Source organism: Vicia villosa, linkage group LG7, assembly GCF_029867415.1.
Source record: "Vicia villosa cultivar HV-30 ecotype Madison, WI linkage group LG7, Vvil1.0, whole genome shotgun sequence".
Classification (NCBI taxonomy): Eukaryota; Viridiplantae; Streptophyta; class Magnoliopsida; order Fabales; family Fabaceae; genus Vicia; species Vicia villosa.
The window spans coordinates 21475-41030 of NC_081186.1; positions in this window are offsets into that span (position 1 = coordinate 21475).

Below are 19556 nucleotides of genomic sequence, written 5' to 3' on the forward strand. Positions count from 1 at the left end.
GTTTGTCTCAATTTTGCATTGAGTACACCTTTTGGAATGAGAGACATGGACAGTCTCTGTCACCCTTATCTTCATCAATCTTCCTTAGCAGAGTCTAGGATCTATGTTTATTTTCTCCTCAGCATGTGTCAGCCTTCATCTTGGGCTTTAAACAAGAAGTCTCCATTAGATAATCTTTCTGCCATCCATTTCAATCATAAATTCCCTGGAAAGGGTTAGCTTCCACACATTCTTTCATTTTCAATAAAACCCCTGGAAAGGGTTAGCCTCCAAAGTCAATTAATAAAAATGTCAATAAATAAAGATTCATTTCTCTTAGGAGATAATTTCCCCAAAAGAGTCAAAACCCCTGGAAAGGGTCAGCCTCCAAAAACATGATAAAGTCAGTCTTTTAACAGACAAATTCACCAGCTGAGTCAAAATCCCTGGAAAGGGTTAGCTTCCAAAGAAAAAACAGTCTTTTAATAAATAAAATCTCCTCAGTAGAGTCAAAACCAACAAAAATAGTTAGCCTCAACCTTGGGCTTCATACAAGGCACCAAACAATAAAACTCCCCTGTCAAGAGTCAGCCTCAACCTTGGGCATTGTACAAGGCAGATAATAGAGTCTCCCCAGTGAGTTCTTCATCATTCAGTAGCCACAACCTTGGGCTTTGTACAAGGCAGATAAACCATATTTTCATGTGTCAAAGATTCCTAACACCTAGGATCTTTTCCCCATAGAGTCATCCATACTCAGTTTATTTAAGAGTCTGCCACAACCTTGGGCTTTGTACAAGGCAGAAAATAATGTTTTCCCTAGCTAGAATCAGCCACAACCTTGGGCTTTGTACAAGGCACGTAAAATAGAGTCATTCATTCAATTATCCTCAGCAATCAGCCACAACCTTGGGCTTTGTACAAGGCACACAAACAGAGTCTCCCTAAGTAGAGTCAGCCTCAATTCTGGGCTTTGTACAGAACACAAAAATATCCTGTAATTAATCCCCAATGGAGTCATCTCCCAGAGTCAATAATAATTAATAAATCAATCAAAAAGCCTCAAGCTTGGGCCTCATACAAGCCAACTAAAGTCAAATCTTTTATACAGTAGATAGACATAGCTTATCTCTATAGAGAGATATTTTTACTACTCTACCACATTCAAACAAAAAAACATTTCCATTTCAATTTCAATTTTAATCAAGTCTCCCATTTAGGATTTTGAAAGGCATGAGCTGGCAGTAAAACCCAGACATGTGGTAACTTTCCCTAATTTGGATGAGCATCTTTCTTTCATTTAAGAGGCATTTGACTGGTATACTTGCACATACACAAGTAAGGTCCCCCTCTTGAATGAAATGAATTCAGTTATTCTGTCACTCTTTTAAATGTTTGTGGTAGAATAGTACGAATACCTCTCTATAAAGATGATTTCATGCCTCTTTACTGTAAACAGAGATTTAATTCAAAGCTTCAACCTTGAGCTTTAAGCAAGGCACCAAAAACAAGTAATTTCCCTAGTTAGTTCCCCGAACTACATTAAGCTCTGACTTCCACTAGGGATATGTAGGCATGAGGTTCACAAGGAATCTCAGCGAGCTAATAAAATACCAAAAATAGTCAGTCTGTCTGTCTGTCTGTCTGTCTTTCTTTTATTCAATTCAATTCTCTCTCCTAATACAAAGGAGAAACTTTCCCAATCATTAGCAGCAAACACAATCACAATGACACAGAGAAGGTTCCTGTAGAGTACTACAGATATGTAGGGTGTTTAAACACTTCCCTATGTATAACCGACCTCCCGGACTCCAGAATTTCTAGTCTAGGTGAAATCCCCACACTTAGAAAACTCCTAGGGTTTAGTTGAGATCTTTTTTTCCCTTTCCTACTCGTAGGACAAATAAGAAAGTTCGTGCGATATTGTAGGAAGAACTGAAACAAAATTCATCCCACCACGGGCGCATTCTCCTTCCAAATTTCGCGTGAAGGGTTTAGCGTGCCGTCCTCCCAAGTGAAACGGGGAGGTAAAGAAAACGACCACCACAGAAAAATGGCGACTCCGCTGGGGATATAAGTGTTCAAAACCTTGGTTTTTCATCCAAACCAATGGTTGACCTGTTGCTGGTCCAGCCCCAATGAGGAATTAGGGATGCCAAATTCCCCCTCAAACAAGAGAGGTCCTGCCTAACCTCTGTGTCATATCATGTGTTTGCTACATTTATATTTGTTTATTTTGTTTATTCTGTATCGGGAAAGGGCTTGATTCCCCCTTGTGGTGAGAAATCCTATACCCGGATTTGAGTGCAACATAAGATAGGATGGAGGATGTCTTCCTGGTGAAGGCCCTCTAATCTTAGTTTCCAAGTCTACTCTTGGGATTTGCCTGGCTGGTTGTGATTAACTGCGCCACTGCATTCCGAGACTGATTTGTACCAGGAGGACCTAGAAACACATTAACCCCACTTAAAGCCTTTTTAGGACGTAGAGCGGTGATTACGGAAGTAATTGTCACGCAGATACTACACTCAGAGAAAACTCTCTTATAGATACCAATCAACGTATCTTTAAGGTTGAGCAAAAACTCTGAGACCCTTAGAACCCGTTCTACAGGTACAAAAATCCTTATCCTTAGTTTACCATTGGGGCGGGGTTTGCGTTTTGACTTCATGACCACTATACCCTTCAACGCCATGTTTGTTTAAAACTCTTGTGTGTGCATTCATGCATTCATGCATCATTCATTAATAAACAACTAAAAACAAAAAGAGTCTTTTTCGAGTCGTTTTTCAAGGAAACTAAATAACAAACGTTTTGAACTTCAGAGAAAGAGAGAAACAGAGAAAGGACTTAAGGATCTATATTATGGATTACGGAAGAAAGAGAGCTAGGAAATACACCTTCAAGATTCCCCAGGTCGAGGAACTGGGAAAGCTCGGAAAACTGGTGGTCAACCCCCAGGCTTTCAAGGAGAAGTATGGAAAACTTCTGCCTTTGCTCAATACCAACATGGTGGATGGGATCCTTCCCGCCTTGGTACAGTTTTACGATCCAACGTATCACTGCTTCACCTTTCCAGATTATCAACTCATGCCTACGTTAGAGGAATACTCTCGTCTAATTGGAATACCCGTGTACGCGCAAGATCCGTACTCCGGTTTGGAAAAGAATCCTGACGACATTATCATTGCTGCAACTACTCCTTTGAACGTAGTCGACATCAGAACTCATATGGTGAGTAGAGGAGGAATTCAAGGATTGCCCTCCAAATTCCTGTTTGATCAAGCTCGGTACTTCGTCAGCATCCAAGATATGAGCGCTTTTGAGGAAATCTTGGCTTTGCTTATCTACGGATTGTTTTTGTTCCCTAACATTAACGATTTCGTCGACATCAACGTAATTAAGATCTTCTTAATTGGAAATCCAGTTCCAACCTTGCTTGCGGATGCTTATCACTCTGTGCATTCAAGAAACCTGCAGCGAGGAGGATTAATCACATGCTGCGTACCGTTGTTATACGAATGGTTCGTTTCACACCTACCAAAGTCTAGCACTTTCTGGAACATGAGGGATGGCCTTTACTGGTCACAGAAAATCATGTCTCTCACTCATACAGACATTGATTGGTGTAGTCCTGACAACGACGAAACCAAGATCATCTTCAGTTGCGGAAGTTTTCCCAACGTACCCCTTATTGGAACTAAGGGAGGGATTAGTTACAATCCAGCTTTAGCCCGTCGTCAATACGGCTATCCCATGAAAAATATACCAAGTAACATCCAATTGGAGGGTCTGTTCTTCAAGAACATCGACGATCATGGCAACATGCTGAAGAAGGAAATTGTCCAAGCCTGGCGTCTTGTTCACAGCAAAGGGAGAAGATTGTTAGGAAAACATCTTTGCATATCCCTAGATCCTTACCTTCAATGGGTACGCGTCAGGGCATTCAAGCTCAGGATGCCATATCAACATCAAGAACCTATTCCCCTAAGGGAACCAATTTACCTTTTCTCCACCGACGTTGAAAAACTGCAAGCGGCATTAAACAAGGTATACCAAGAAAGGAATGCTTGGAGGAACAAGTATCGAATTGTCAACACGGAAAATGTTGAGATTCAAAACATCCTAAGAAGGAAGAATGAGTTACTTGAAGTGCTCGATCGACAAGTGTCACAAACGTCACTTTCTCATCATATCCCTCCTGCTTCCTGGATCATCGATCAGCTCACGTCAGAGAACGCTCAGCTCAAGAAACAGAAGAAGATGTTAGAACGTGAAGTCGGCTCATCATCAAAGTTTTAGAGTCCTTTCTCTCAATTTCTCTGTATTTCCATTTTCAAAGTGTGTAAAAACGGCATTTTCGCTTAATTAATAAAAGTTTGATGTTTCATAACGTAATTATGGTGTTTCCTTGAAAAATAATAACTTAATTGCATATCATACATCGCTGTAGTCGTACGCACTGACACGAGAATTGTCGCGGATCTAAGAGTTACTTTCCTTTCTCCAGAAAGAGAGGAGGAGAAGGAGGTGAACCAAGACTTTCAAGCTGTCTCATCAATACAACACTCGTTCAAGTCGCAAGAAAAGAATGGAAGACTTTGAGCAAGAGAATGAAGAGCTCAGAGAAGAGATTAATACTCTCAAAGGTACTGTTGAAAGACTCAATAGTATGGTAGAAGCCCTGGTAGTTGTGCAGAATCGACCAACGCCAGAAGAACCACAAAGGACTGTGGTTTCCGAGATTGTTTCTACTCCTGTTCCTCAGTATACCATGCCGCCTGATCGACCTTGGGGCATGCCGTATAACTTTACTCCAGAAGGGTACATACCTCCAGCTTCTGAAGCTCCAAAAGTCATCATGGATATGCGTCCACCGGAGGGTTACAAACCTCTGGAAATTGAAGTTCCAAGAGCAACGGCAATGGGTTTCACACAACAGAATGCTGAGATACCTAGATCTGCTGTCATGGCTTCTCCACAGCCCATTATGCATACTTTTCCCCCGCAAGGCGGACAAGTATATCATCACGCTCCAAGTGAGGATGCTGGCGTGTATGAAAGATTGGACGAGTTCCAGGAACAGTTTCTGCAAATGCAGAAGGAACTCAAGACTCTCCGAGGACAAGATCTATTTGGAAAGAATGCTGCAGACCTCTGTCTGGTTCCAAATGTTAAGATTCCTCACAAATTCAAAGTACCAGAATTCGAGAAGTATAAAGGGAATTCATGCCCACAAAGTCATCTTGTGATGTACGCTCGAAGAATGTCAACTCAGACTGATAATCAACAATTGCTCATTCATTATTTTCAAGACAGCCTGGCTGGTGCTGCACTCAAATGGTACATGAACTTGGACAGTTCAGAGATTCGTACTTTTCGAGACCTCGGAGAGGCCTTCGTCAAACAGTATAAGTACAATCTGGGTATGGCTCCCGACAGAGATCAACTCCGGGCCATGACTCAAAAGGATAGAGAAAGCTTCAAGGAATACGCTCAGAGATGGCGTGAAGTTGCTGCACAAATCTGTCCACCACTTGAAGAGAAAGAAATGACAAAAATCTATCTCAAAACTTTGAGTCCATTTTACTACGGACGAATGGTTGCGAGTGCACCAAGTGATTTTACCGAGATGGTAAACATGGGTGTACGTTTAGAAGAAGCAGTTCGAGAAGGACGCTTGAACAAAGAACCAGAATCTTCTGTTGGTCCAAGGAAGTATGGAAGTTCTTTCCAGAAGAAAAAGGATCAAGATGTCAGCAATGTCTTGCACAAAATCAAGAAGAAATTCCAACCTCAAGTTGCAACAATAACTCTGGTTGTTAACTCAGCGCCAGCTTATCAACCTCAGGTCTCGCAACAACAAATTCAACAAAGGTCGCAGCAACCTCAGCAGCAGGTTCGACCTCCAAATTACAACAATCGGGCTCCAAGGTATCCTGCCTTTGACCCCGTACCAATGCCGTATGCAGAATTGTTTCCAACATTACTGGCAAAAGGACTCGTTCAGACAAGGAGTCCTCCAAATCCTACAAACAGTTCCTCACCATGGTATAAGGCTGACCAATCTTGTCCCTATCATCAGGGGGCACCAGGTCACAATATTGAGAACTGTTTCCCTTTCAAGATTGACGTCCAACGATTAGTGAAAAGCAGAATGCTATCCTTCAAAGATACTAATCCAAACGTCCAAGCAAATCCTTTGCCACAGCATAAAGAAGCTTCAGTAAATCTGATAGATCAACACCCCAATGTCATTCAAATCTACGACATTCGTCAGATAGGGGAAAATCTTGTCAGGATGCACGCTAAACAAGCTGGGTACGGTCATGTACCACCTCACAACTACTTCACATGTGAAATTTGTCCAAAGAATAATCAAGGATGTGCCATAGTTCAAGCTGCATTACAAGAACAAATGGACTTGGGATGGATTCAACATATCCGAGTCAGGACTGAACATGACATCAACATGGTTCAAGGATGTCCAAGAGAATACAAAATCTACAAAGTTGAAGACCTTGAAGGATCGGTAGTCAGGTTCCATAAGACTTTAAATGGACTTGCCTACTTTGGAACGGATTTCCATCCTTACAGTAGATGCAGAATCTGTCGAAGAAATTCACGAGGATGTTTGCGTGTTCGCAACGACATTCAAAAGCTGATGGATGACAATACCATTACTGTTCTTGCCAATAGAGAAGATGATGAAGTCTTTACCGTATCTCCTCAAATTAATCAAGTTGAACCAATGCAAGTCAAGTACGACAGCAGGAAGACAGCAATTGCTCCGTTAGTCATCTACTTACCAGATCCTGTACCGTATGAGTCCAGCAAGGCTATACCATACAAGTACAACGCTACATTCATTGAAAATGGTAAGGAAATACCATTACCGTCTGTTGTCAACATTGCTGATGTTAGTCGAGTCACCAGAAGTGGACGAGTCTTCAACAGAACAACAGAAAATGTGGAGAAACCTTCGGAGGAAGTACCACATAGGCAAGACAATCATCCGACCAATGTTGTTCAAGCGAAAGAAAATGATGAGATCTTGAAGTTAATCCAGAGGAGTGAATACAACATTGTAGATCAATTACTACATACTCCATCTAGGATTTCTGTTCTTTCCCTGCTATTGAGTTCTGAAGCTCATAGGGAAGCTCTACAGAAAGTTTTGGAACAAGCTTTCGTAGAACCAAGTGTTACTATAAGCCAATTCAACAACATCGTTGCCAACATCTCCGCGAGAACTAGCCTTAGTTTCTGTGACGAAGATCTTCCTGAAGAAGGAGTGGACCACAATCTTCCACTTCACATCTCAGTTGGCTGTATGGGTGATACACTCACAGGAGTCCTAATAGACAATGGATCCTCTCTCAACGTCATGCCTAAATCAACATTATCAAGATTATCTTTCGAAGATTACCCTCTAAGAAAAAGTCATGTCATCGTCAAAGCATTTGATGGATCAAGAAAGTCAGTTTTCGGAGAAGTAGATCTTCCCATAACTATTGGACCTCAGACGTTCAAAATCACTTTCCAGGTTATGGACATTCCAGCACAATACAGTTGTTTGCTAGGTCGCCCATGGATTCATGAGGCTGGGGCAATTACTTCAACACTTCATCAGAAACTGAAGTTCATAAGAAATGACAAATTGGTAACCGTATGTGGAGAACGAGCTCTGATCGTCAGCAACCTGTCATCATTCTCCGACATAGAACCAAAAGAAGTTGTTGGAACTAAATTCCAAGCACTTTCCTTAGACAAAGGAAAGGAGAAAGCAGCGTCCATTTCTTCCTACAGAGATGCAATCCAAGTTGTAAAGGATGGCACTACCAGTGGTTGGGGGCACATTAATATTCCTACCAACAACAAGAACAGAACAGGAATTGGATTCTTTCCGACATCATCAAAAGCTATCCCAGGGATTGAGGTAGTTCTCCCTATTCAAGAAACTTTCTGCAATGGAGGTTTTCTTCAGCCTGTTCAACAAACAGTCAATACCATCGGTACGGAAAACACCGATGAAGAGGAATGGTTATCCTATCTTAACAAAGCAGGATACATCTCCCTACCAGAGTCTGATTCACCTTGCTGTTATCCGACTAAAGGATCTGAAAGTAAGACTCAACCAAGCAGTGATGAAGTTACTAACAGCTTCACCACCAGAAGTCATGGTTCATCAGAAGAAGTTCCTCCTATCCCCGAAGAGACTTGGGATACATTAGGAGAACCAAGCGGAAAATTTGACTACATGGTGAAATACTCCGCTCCTGAAAGTTCAAGAATCTCTCTTGAAGATATTGTTCCAACTGGATGGAACATTGATTATGAGTACCTCTCTCAGCCAAAAGAGATGTATAACCCTTGCTATTCATCATCATCTACTGGTGAAATCATCATTGAGGATTATATCCCCAAGTCACCTTCCGAGGCTACGGATCTAGAGTTCACATATCTAGTCAATGCCATCTTGGGAGAAGAGCAAGACCAAAATACAGAAGAGGACGATCTCGAAAGTGTCTCCGACAACGAGTCTCTCCATTCAGAAGATTGGAAGTTTCCTCAAAAGAAAAACCGACATACTCCACTCGGAAATGGGTATGCTCACACCGCTCAGTCTGCTGAAGTAGAAGAAGATCGTCTGAGTGTTGCAAAGACAGTGGTTGGTAAATCAAGACCTACCACAGGCCAGCTTAAGCCTAAGGTTCCAGATTACTTAGTGCACAATGGGGTTCGCCACTACTGGACAGCTGTTGAAGTTTCAACTGTTGTTCGCACTCCTAAGTAGGAACTTTCACCGTTATTTTGTCCTCTCACCATAGCCCAGGGTGAAGAGATGTTTCATAGGGCTTTGCATTTTACTATTTCTTAGGAAAATGTCCCTCTTTGCTTCGCCCAAAGCAATAGAGTTTTGTTTTATAGGGTCTTTGTTTCAAGAAATGACTGTCAATAAATAAAAATGTCATTCTGTTCCTTCGTTTAGTTTTTCCTTTTCTCTTTTTCGGAAATTGGTAATCCTAAAAAACACCCTAAAAAACATCAAAATATTTCATTAACTGCATACACCGAGTCTTCCCTCGTTGTCTAAATAAAACTTATCACACATATGCAGATTAATCATAAAATACCCCGTTGAAACGTGCGACCGTATGACTTCTCCAAGCTTTGAGTTTCCTGTATTCGAGGCAGAGGAAGAAGAAGACGAAGAAATATCAAAGGAAATTTCACGGTTACTTCAACAAAAGGAAGAGGCCATTCAGCCATACAATGAGCCTCTAGAGATCATTAACCTTGGTTCCAATGGAAACAGAAAAGAGGTTAAGATTGGAGCTTCGCTCAGTTCAGAGATCAGAGAGAGTTTGATACAGCTGCTCAAAGAATTCTCAGATGTCTTCGCTTGGTCTTATCAAGATATGCCAGGATTGGATACCAGTATAGTGGAGCATCACTTGCCATTAAAAGCAGAATGCCCTCCGGTCAAACAAAAATTGAGAAGAACTCATCCGGAGATGGCCATGAAAATCAAAGAGGAAGTTCAAAAGCAGATCAACGCAGGTTTCCTCGTCACTTCAGAATACCCTCAGTGGTTAGCTAACATTGTTCCCGTTCCTAAGAAAGACAGAAAAGTCCGCATGTGCGTCGACTACAGAGATTTGAACAAAGCTAGCCCTAAGGATGATTTTCCTTTACCACATATTGATATGTTGGTAGACAGTACAGCAAAATCCAAAGTTTTCTCGTTCATGGACGGATTTTCAGGATATAACCAAATCAAAATGGCACCTGAGGACATGGAAAAAACAGCTTTCATCACCCCCTGGGGCACGTTCTGCTACCGTGTTATGCCTTTTGGACTAAAGAACGCAGGGGCAACTTATCAAAGAGCTATGACTATGCTTTTCCACGACATGATGCATAAGGAAGTGGAAGTCTATGTGGACGACATGATTGCCAAATCAGAAAATGAAGAAGATCACATACAGAATCTGACAAAGTTATTTCAACGCTTACGGAAGTTTCAGCTTCGCCTGAACCCCAACAAGTGCACCTTTGGTGTCTATTCAGGAAAACTCCTTGGTTTCATTGTCAGCAAACGAGGAATTGAAGTAGATCCAGACAAAGTCAAGGCGATTCAAGAAATGCCTTCGCCCAGAACCGAGAAACAAGTTAGAGGATTTCTTGGACGTCTGAATTACATCTCGAGATTCATACATCTCATGACAGCAACTTGTGCTCCTATTTTCAAACTTCTACGGAAAAATCAAAGTTGCGTCTGGACAGACGATTGTCAGAAAGCGTTCGACAGCATTAAGGAATATCTGCTCGAACCACCCATCTTGTCTCCTCCAGTGGAAGGAAGACCTTTGATAATGTACTTAACCGTCTTAGAAGATTCCATGGGTTGTGTCCTTGGACAGCAAGACGAGACAAAGAGAAAAGAGCCTGCCATCTACTACCTGAGCAAGAAATTCACTGACTGTGAATCCCGCTATTCCATGCTCGAGAAGACGTGTTGTGCTTTGGCCTGGGCTGCCAAGCGTCTCCGCCAGTACATGATTCGACATACTACTTGTTTGATCTCTCATATGGATCCAATCAAGTACATCTTTGAGAAGCCTGCCTTAACTGGGAGAATTGCCCGTTGGCAAATGTTGTTATCAGAATATGACATTGAGTATCACGCACAGAAAGCCGTGAAAGGAAGCATTCTAGCTGAGCACCTGGCTCACCACCCACTCAATGGTCATGAATCAACCAGTTTCGACTTTCCGGACGAGGACGTCATGTACCTCAAGATGAAAGATTACGACGAGCCACTACCAGACGAAGGACCTGAGATAGGATCCCAGTGGGGCTTAATCTTTGACGGAGCTGTCAATGCTTATGGACGAGGAATTGGGGCAATCATTGTTACACCTCAGGGTACCCATATTCCATTTACTGCCAGACTAACTTTCAAGTGTACAAACAATGAGGCCGAATATGAAGCTTGCATCATGGGTCTCGAAGAAGCCATGGATCTAAGAATCAAACACTTGGATGTATATGGAGATTCTGCTTTGTTCATGAATCAAATCAAAGGAGAATGGGAAACACGCCAACCAGGGCTAATTCCTTACAAAGACTATGCAAGAAGATTGTTACCATTCTTCGACAGGGTAGATTTTCATCACATTCCTCGCGAAGAAAACAACTTGGCTGATGCATTAGCCACACTCTCTTCCATGATTAGGATAAATCATTGGAATGACATTCCTCGGATCGATGTTATGCGCCTGGATAGGCCCGCTCATGTTTTCACAGTAGAAGCAATCATCGACGACAAACCGTGGTATCACGACATCAAGAACTTTCTTCAAAAGCAAGAGTACCCTCTTGGGGCGTCAAAGAAAGATAGAGAGACTTTGAGAAAGTTAGCTTGTAGATTCTTCCTGAATGAAGATGTTCTGTACAAGAGAAACTTCGACATGGTTCTGCTCAGATGCGTTGACAGAAAAGAAGCAGAAGTACTCATGAGAGAAATACATGAAGGTTCCTTTGGTACTCACACCAATGGACATACCATGACAAGGAAAATACTGAGAGCAGGATATTATTGGCTGACGATGGAGTCAGATTGTTACCAGTACGCAAAGAGGTGTCACAAATGCCAGATCTACGCCGATAGAATTCATGTGCCACCATCTCTTCTCAACATACTCTATTCCCCTTGGCCTTTCTCCATGTGGGGAATCGACATGATTGGAATGATCGAGCCAAAAGCGTCCAACGGACATCGCTTCATCTTGGTAGCTATAGACTATTTCACCAAATGGGTTGAAGCAGCTTCATATGCAAACGTTACAAGACAAGTTGTCGTCAGGTTTATCAAGAATCACATCATTTGTCGCTACGGCGTTCCTAGCAAGATAATCACTGACAATGGGTCAAATTTGAATAACAAAATGATGAAGGAGCTTTGTGAAGAATTCAAGATCGAACATCACAACTCATCTCCTTGCAGACCAAAGATGAATGGAGCTGTAGAAGCAGCTAACAAAAACATCAAGAAAATCATTCAGAAGATGGTCATCACTTACAAAGATTGGCATGAAATGCTCCCGTATGCTCTTCATGGTTACCGTACATCAGTACGTACTTCGACTGGAGCAACTCCTTTCTCCCTTGTATATGGCATGGAGGCAGTCCTACCTATAGAGGTTGAGATTCCATCAATGAGAGTTTTGATGGAGGCAAAATTAACAGAAGCCGAGTGGTGTCAAAGCAGATTCGATGAATTGAACTTAATCGAAGAAAAGCGCATGACAGCTTTATGCCACGGTCAGCTATATCAACAAAGAATGAAGAAAGCTTTCGACAAAAAGGTTCGGCCTCGCACAATCAAAGAAGGCGACCTTGTACTCAAAAAGATTCAATCTTTTCTCACAGATTCGAGAGGGAAATGGACTCCCAATTATGACGGCCCCTACGTGGTCAAGAGAGCTTTCTCAGGAGGAGCCTTAATACTCACGACTATGGATGGAGAAGAATTCACCCGTCCTGTGAACGTCGACGCAGTCAAGAAATACTTCGCCTAAATAAAAAAAAGAACAGCTCGCTAAGTTGAAAACTCGCAAAGAGCAACTTAGGCAAAAAAGAGCGTCTCGGTGAATCGAAAACCCGAAAGGGCGATTCAGGCAAAAGTTAGAGACATAAAAAAATATATATTAATCAATCCCGGTAGACTTAAAACCCGAAAGGGGTAGTTTACGCAAAAGTTAGGGATATATGGCAAGTAACTGTGTTCAGGACAAAACTTGATCATTCAAAATCCATAGCGGAGTATTCATCAGCAGTAGGTCATCTTCTACGAAGCACGAATACATCGCAACTCGGAGTAGAAGGGAAAGATAACGGTCGTCACGTTTCATCGTAGCCCTTTTCCCGAAAATTACCAATTTCCAACTTTGTAAATACTCCATGGAATCAAGCATTTGGCTGATTACCATTCCATATATAATAATTTGAGCCTTATGCTTTTCCTTTGCAATCTAGTCTTATTCAGTTTCTTGAAATGCATTTTAAGTTTAAACAGTCAATTTCTTGAAACAAATGTTTTCATAAAATAAAATGAATTTACTTGCAAAAATAAAGGTGAAAATTTCTTTCTAAGGTTTACAAACAATAGGAAGAATGCAAACAGTTGCTCCGAGAACGGTTGAGACTCCGGGAACCAAGTTTTCCCCATGAGGTCGCTTTGCGAACATCTCCCGATGACGGATCTTCACTTCAATTCATATCACTCACTTCGGACAGCGGACAACTGATAACCAGGTATCCCCAACAGAGTTCGAACTCCAAGAAGAGGACATCTTCTGATCCACAAGAATTTCAGTCGTATCATAGGATTTTACATCCGCGACAATTCTATTCACGTTCACTTTACATTTTATCATTGTCATAATATTCATGCATACATTACATCATAATTGCATAGCCGAATCAGGCTTTGATCCTGTGAATGCCTAAGTCATTGAGGCATGAACTCAAGTTTCCCCTGCAAGTTCCGGAGAAACTTTTTCCTTCGAGACAACAGTTCATACACAAGGATCTCCCCAAGCAAGTCAACAAATGGTAGTCTCCCTCAAAGAGATAGTTTGTTCACTTTTGGAATTCCTCAGCCGAGATTCTCCTGCAGAGCGACATTCAATAGTCTTCTTCAGATAAGATAGTCTGCTTCACATTTTGGAATTCCCTAGAGGTTTGGTATTTCCCCAGCAGGGTCAAGAGGTGCCACTTCTTGTCAAAGAAAAATTCAGAATCTCCCAGCAGATCGACAAATGATTCTCCAGCAGAATCAGTGAATGGTAGTCTTCGTCCAGAAGATAGTTCATGATCCCCAGCGGAGTCAACAAATGGTAGTCGTTCCCCAAGGAAAGACAGTTTGTCTGTTAAATACTCAAGAGATCGGCAAATGGCAGTTTCTTCAAACAGTTTGTCTGTTTCAGGGATGTTTAGTTCCCCACAGAGTCGATAAATGGTAGTTTTCCTCTTAGGAAAACAGTTTGTTGATTCCCCAGGCACCAGTCGACGAATGGCAGTTTTCACCCCGAAAACAGTTCGTCCGCCTTCAAACAAAGTCATTAGCCCCTCAAAAGAGCGCGGGCCCATATGACAATCTTTCAAAGATGCCAGGTAAAAAGGGAAGATGTTGAAGTTTCTTTATTACCATCAAATGGTATCTCATCTCCAAGTGCTGATGAGAAGTTTGATGAGGAAACAACCCCTTAAAGTTTCTTTATTACCATCAAATGGTATCTCATCTCCAAGTGCTGATGAGAAGTTTGATGAGGAAACAACCCCTTAAAGTTTCTTTATTACCATCAAATGGTATCTCATCTCCAAGTGCTGATGAGAAGTTTGATGAGGAAACAACCCCTTAAAGTTTCTTTATTACCATCAAATGGTATCTCATCTCCAAGTGCTGATGAGAAGTTTGATGAGGAAACAACCCCTTAAAGTTTCTTTATTACCATCAAATGGTATCTCATCTCCAAGTGCTGATGAGAAGTTTGATGAGGAAACAACCCCTTAATGTTTCTTTATTACCATCAAATGGTATCTCATCTCCAAGTGCTGATGAGAAGTTTGATGAGGAAACAACCACTTAAAGTTTCTTTATTACCATCAAATGGTATCTCATCTCCAAGTGCTGATGAGAAGTTTGATGAGGAAACAAATCTTTGAAGTTTCTTTATTACCATCAAATGGTATCTCATCTCCAAGTGCTGATGAGAAGTTTGATGAGGAAACAAATCTTTGAAGTTTCTTTATTTACCGTCAAATGGTATCTTACCTCCAAGTGCTGGTAAGAATTTTGATGAGGAAACAAACCCTTGAAGTTTCTTTATTTACCGTCAAATGGTATCTTACCTCCAAGTGCTGGTAAGAAGTTTGATGAGGAAACAACCCTTGAAGTTTCTTTATTTACCGTCCAATGGTATCTTACCTCCAAGTACTGGTAAGAAGTTTGATGAGGAAACAAACCTTTGAAGTTTCTTTATTTACCGTCAAATGGTATCTCATCTCCAAGTGCTGATGAGAAGTTTGATGAGGAAACAGACCTTTTGGAAATTTTCTCTTTATTTGAGATATTGTCCAAAACGCAACTGAGACCAGTTTCGAGATTTGGACATCCGGAACGAGAGGAGGTTGTTTACCTTTTTCTAAGTATCAACACTTAGTTAAAGAAGATGGATTGCGCATCCTACATTGCCATCCATTCTCCAGAATCCACATCAAGTATTTCTGCAGGAGTTTGTCTCCTCATCCCCCGCCAAGTGCGACAACGGGATCAAATCATGCAAAGATTTTATCATCTCAGGAGCGCCCAAAATTCGGGCATTCTTTGATATTTAAGTCTCTTTTACGCGGGAGAGATCGAGATATCAATCTCTCTCCCTCCAGATAAAAGACACTTAAATAGGGGCATCTGTCATACCCTAATTTTTGACCCCCCCTGAGATGACATATCTTCAGGATTTTCATCAAGTTAAAGCAAGTACCCAGAGCAACCTGACATTCAATCGAGGGTGTTCAAAGACAAGAAAACTCAGGCAAAGGATCAATCAATAGGAGGATTAGTCTCTAACACAATCATGAGACTCAAGAGCTTCATTATTTCACCTATGATTGATTAAGACACCCAGTCATCTAAACACCAGAATTACTCAGATCCACAGACTAGGGTTTTGAGCCTTATCAAGGACTAAAATCAGGGATCACCTTTGGGAAACCATAAAAAGCCCCAGGGGATCATTCAAAGACATCAATCATCTTCAAATAACCCATATGGCAAGATCCACTGGACATCACACCTCAATTCAAAGTCTACAGTCATCATTCTCATCTGGTCGACAATTAGGGTTTTTGACCTAATTCCCCAAGATAGTTGACTTTTTTAATCAGGGCATGAATCCAAAACTCAAGACATGATTCAAGAGTCTCTACTACCTCAATATAATCCATTTACATCATTCATTTGAGGAAAAGATCTTGTTCCTACACAAAAGCCCAAAAATTCACTTTGTCAGGAAAAGTCAACTGTGTGGGATCATCATTGACTTTTAAGGTTTTTGGTCAAAAAATGACTTTCAAAGATCAATATCATCAATATATGGATGTCAAAGTCATTTGACCAAAGAAATTCAAAGAAATTCATTAAGGAGCAAAAAGTCGGGAATTAGGGTTTTTGAGGGCATGGTGAGAACTCAAAATTTCACCTACACAACTCAAAAAACTTCCAACATGAAAGATGTAGATCTTGCAAAATAAAACAACATCTCACAAAGGAACTTTTTTCAAAAGATCAACCATTTAAGGGTTTTGAAAATTTTGAAGTTTTAGGTCATAAACACTTAGAAAATTTTCTAAGTGTTTTAACTTAGTTTTCATCCAACTTTGGGCTCATTTTTCACAAATTTCCCAAATGATTCTGAAGAAGACATAAACTAATGATTTGAAGTAGATGTTTAGGGCTTTCCAAATTGTGTTCAACCTTCTCCAAATTCAATTTGAGCTAAGAGTTATGCTTGTTCAAAGTTGGCCTCATGAAGTAAAATTATAGGTCATGCATCATTTTTGAACTTTGAAATTTTGTGCACATGACCTCAAATATGGATGCTACACGACCCATAACATATCTGAAATAATGCCATGCATTAATTTTCACCATGCCATAAGAATTGAAGAAGATTCTAAAAACAAGAACATGTGATTATGTAATGATTACATTTGTGAATTTATGGCAAATTGATGAATCACCCAAGGAATCTTCTCACCAACCAATTAGAGCTTATTTCTGGCTCAGAATTGTCCCCTAAGATCAAGCAAAATCGAGGGCTAGAGGATTGATCAAATGGAATCAAAATTCTCATCATTGCACTTGGGATATTCTTTGAATTTCTTCATGGCTAAGAAACCAAAACTCTCCCACTAAGCAAGCTCACTCTCTCAATCAGTACTGAACCAATTGCCTATAAATAGAGGCCTCATTCTCATTCAAAAAACACACCAAAGCAACATAATTCTTGCTTTCTCTTTTCTTTCTTCATACTTAGTTTTTTCAAAGGTCCTTTGGCAAGAAGACTCGGATTCTTCAAACCAAAGCTCTCTCTTTGAAAATAAGTATTCAAACACATTGAGGGAGGCATTTGGGAGTGATCCAAACCTCTGGAACACTTCTGGGCGTGGAGAATCATCACCTTCACCTCTCATTTGGAGCACTTGCAGTTGGAGGACCATGGAGTAATTCAGGAGTTTTCAAGCCAAGCCAATTATCCAGACACACTCCTCAGGTCATAGTGAAGCTAACCAGGTGGCTGCAGCTCATCTGTAACTCGAGAATTATCACCCTCCATGTTCACTTGAAGCTGAAATCAAGGGAGGTCCATAGAGCAATTCAGAAGGATTCAAGCTCCAATAAGCATTCAGTTAGCATCATTGAGTCTCAAGGAAGCTATTGAGATCATTCATTCAAGCCCAGGTGCTCTCTAACATCCTCACGACCTTCATTTTCAGAGGTAAGTTTCTCAACTCCATCCCTCTAATTCGTGTATCTTTCTGGCTAAAACTCATCACCATTCTATTCAGCATCATAAGAGGATTAAAAACCCTCTATCATCAGTCATTTATGCTTCAGTATAGTCATTTAATTTGAATTCCAAATTTTAGGGTTCTTCACGTATTTTAGATAATTCAGTAGATATAGTTAATATAAATTCATAATAGTTACATATCTAGAATTGTGAGTGAATTTAGAGCAAGTTTGGTCTTTATATCGTTGCAAATGGTTGAGAATTGAGAGAGTTCAGAAATTCAAATTGTTGGAGCTTGAGGAAGAAGATGACAATGGTGGTGGCGCGCAAATTTCAAACCTCAGGGTAGAGTTTATTTTATATTTAATGATAGGTGTTTTATAAACGACTGAATAACTTGCCCCAGTGGCCACACATGCGCTCTTAGTCTCCTCATGCCTCAAGTCTGGGGTTCGAATCCCCCTCGCCCCAGACTTTTTGTTTCTTTTATTTTTCCATGATTAACCACTTGTTTGAAAATATAATGAACTGGATGTGTGACAATAACACCAAGCGCGCGTTGGCCCAGTGGTGTTATTTTGGGTTAGTGACTTGGAGGGCGTGAGTTCAATCCCTCTAGGTGACAAAACATTATTTTTTATCACTTATTTCCTTCAATTTTCTCACAACTTCACACAATTAATTAACCTATCAAACTAATTTATTTTCACTTCATTTTTCACACACTTGTCATTTAATACATCTATTTTGTGAATAATCAAAAAAATCATAAAAATATTATTTATTTCATATATTTTTATTAGGTTTAAAATAATATGTTTTATGTGCTTTATTAAAAACTTTAAATATATACATTCACTTTGTTTTAACCTAATCATTTTGTAAATAAAGTTTATGATAAAACCCTAATTGTTTAGGCCTTAATTAGGCATAGATCTTCATCTTTACCTTAATTAAGTTGACTTTTTGTCAAATTTCAAAACTGTTTTCAATCTCCGAATAAATCAAATGATTAAGGTTTTCAAACAACAAAACCTTGTATCATTCCAAATCATTTTTTTAAATTGCTTTTACACCAGTACTGTAAAGTACTGGGCCTCTAATAGAGTGTAAGTCCCAAAAACCTTCTCTTCTTAGCTTGTTTTCAAAACTGTATTTTCAAAATCTTCTTTCTGTTTTCAAAACATTCTTCTGGTATTTGAAGGGCATTATTCCCGGTGAAACTCTTCAGATACCTATGTGACCTTTTGTCCATCTTCACTTCTTCTGTTTTCAAAAACCCTTAACTGTTTATCATATATATATTCAACTGTTATCCACCAATTACTGTTGAGGCTCTGTACATACTTCTTCAAAGGCCTCCACTCCATCCAGGTTAGGCTTTACAAGCTTTCAATTTACAGTCTTTATTTAAATTACTGTCAAATATAAACTGTGCATATATTAGTTTGGAACTACGTTTGAGTATAAACCCTAGGACAGTTAAACCATATATATATATTATTATAGGAATATGGCCTAGGATTGAGAATGTCTTCCCGGTGAAGGCTCTTTCCTAATTAGAGATCTGTAGTTCAAACCCCCAAGATGAATTATTCCCGGTGAAACATCTTGGCAAAAACCTTAGAATCCAAATAATAGGACACATCCACCCAAAGAGGAATTATTCCCGGTGAAACCTCTTACCCATTTGCTTAGAGCCAAAATAAGTTCAAAACCACATAGCTTTCTCTTGTGCTATAACAAGGACCCTCGATTAGCCTCCTCTTGGGCTTTGTACAAGGACCCACAGGCTTCTTAAAAGCATTTCCAGCTTCCTCTTGAGCTTGTATACAAGGACCCATCAGGTTTCTTATAAACATAGGAACAGGTCTTTAGCCACCTTTTAGCCTACCATGGTGAGTTTCTTCCAATTTAAACCAGACTTTAAACAAGCTAAGTTTGTCTCAATTTTGCATTGAGTACACCTTTTGGAATGAGAGACATGGACAG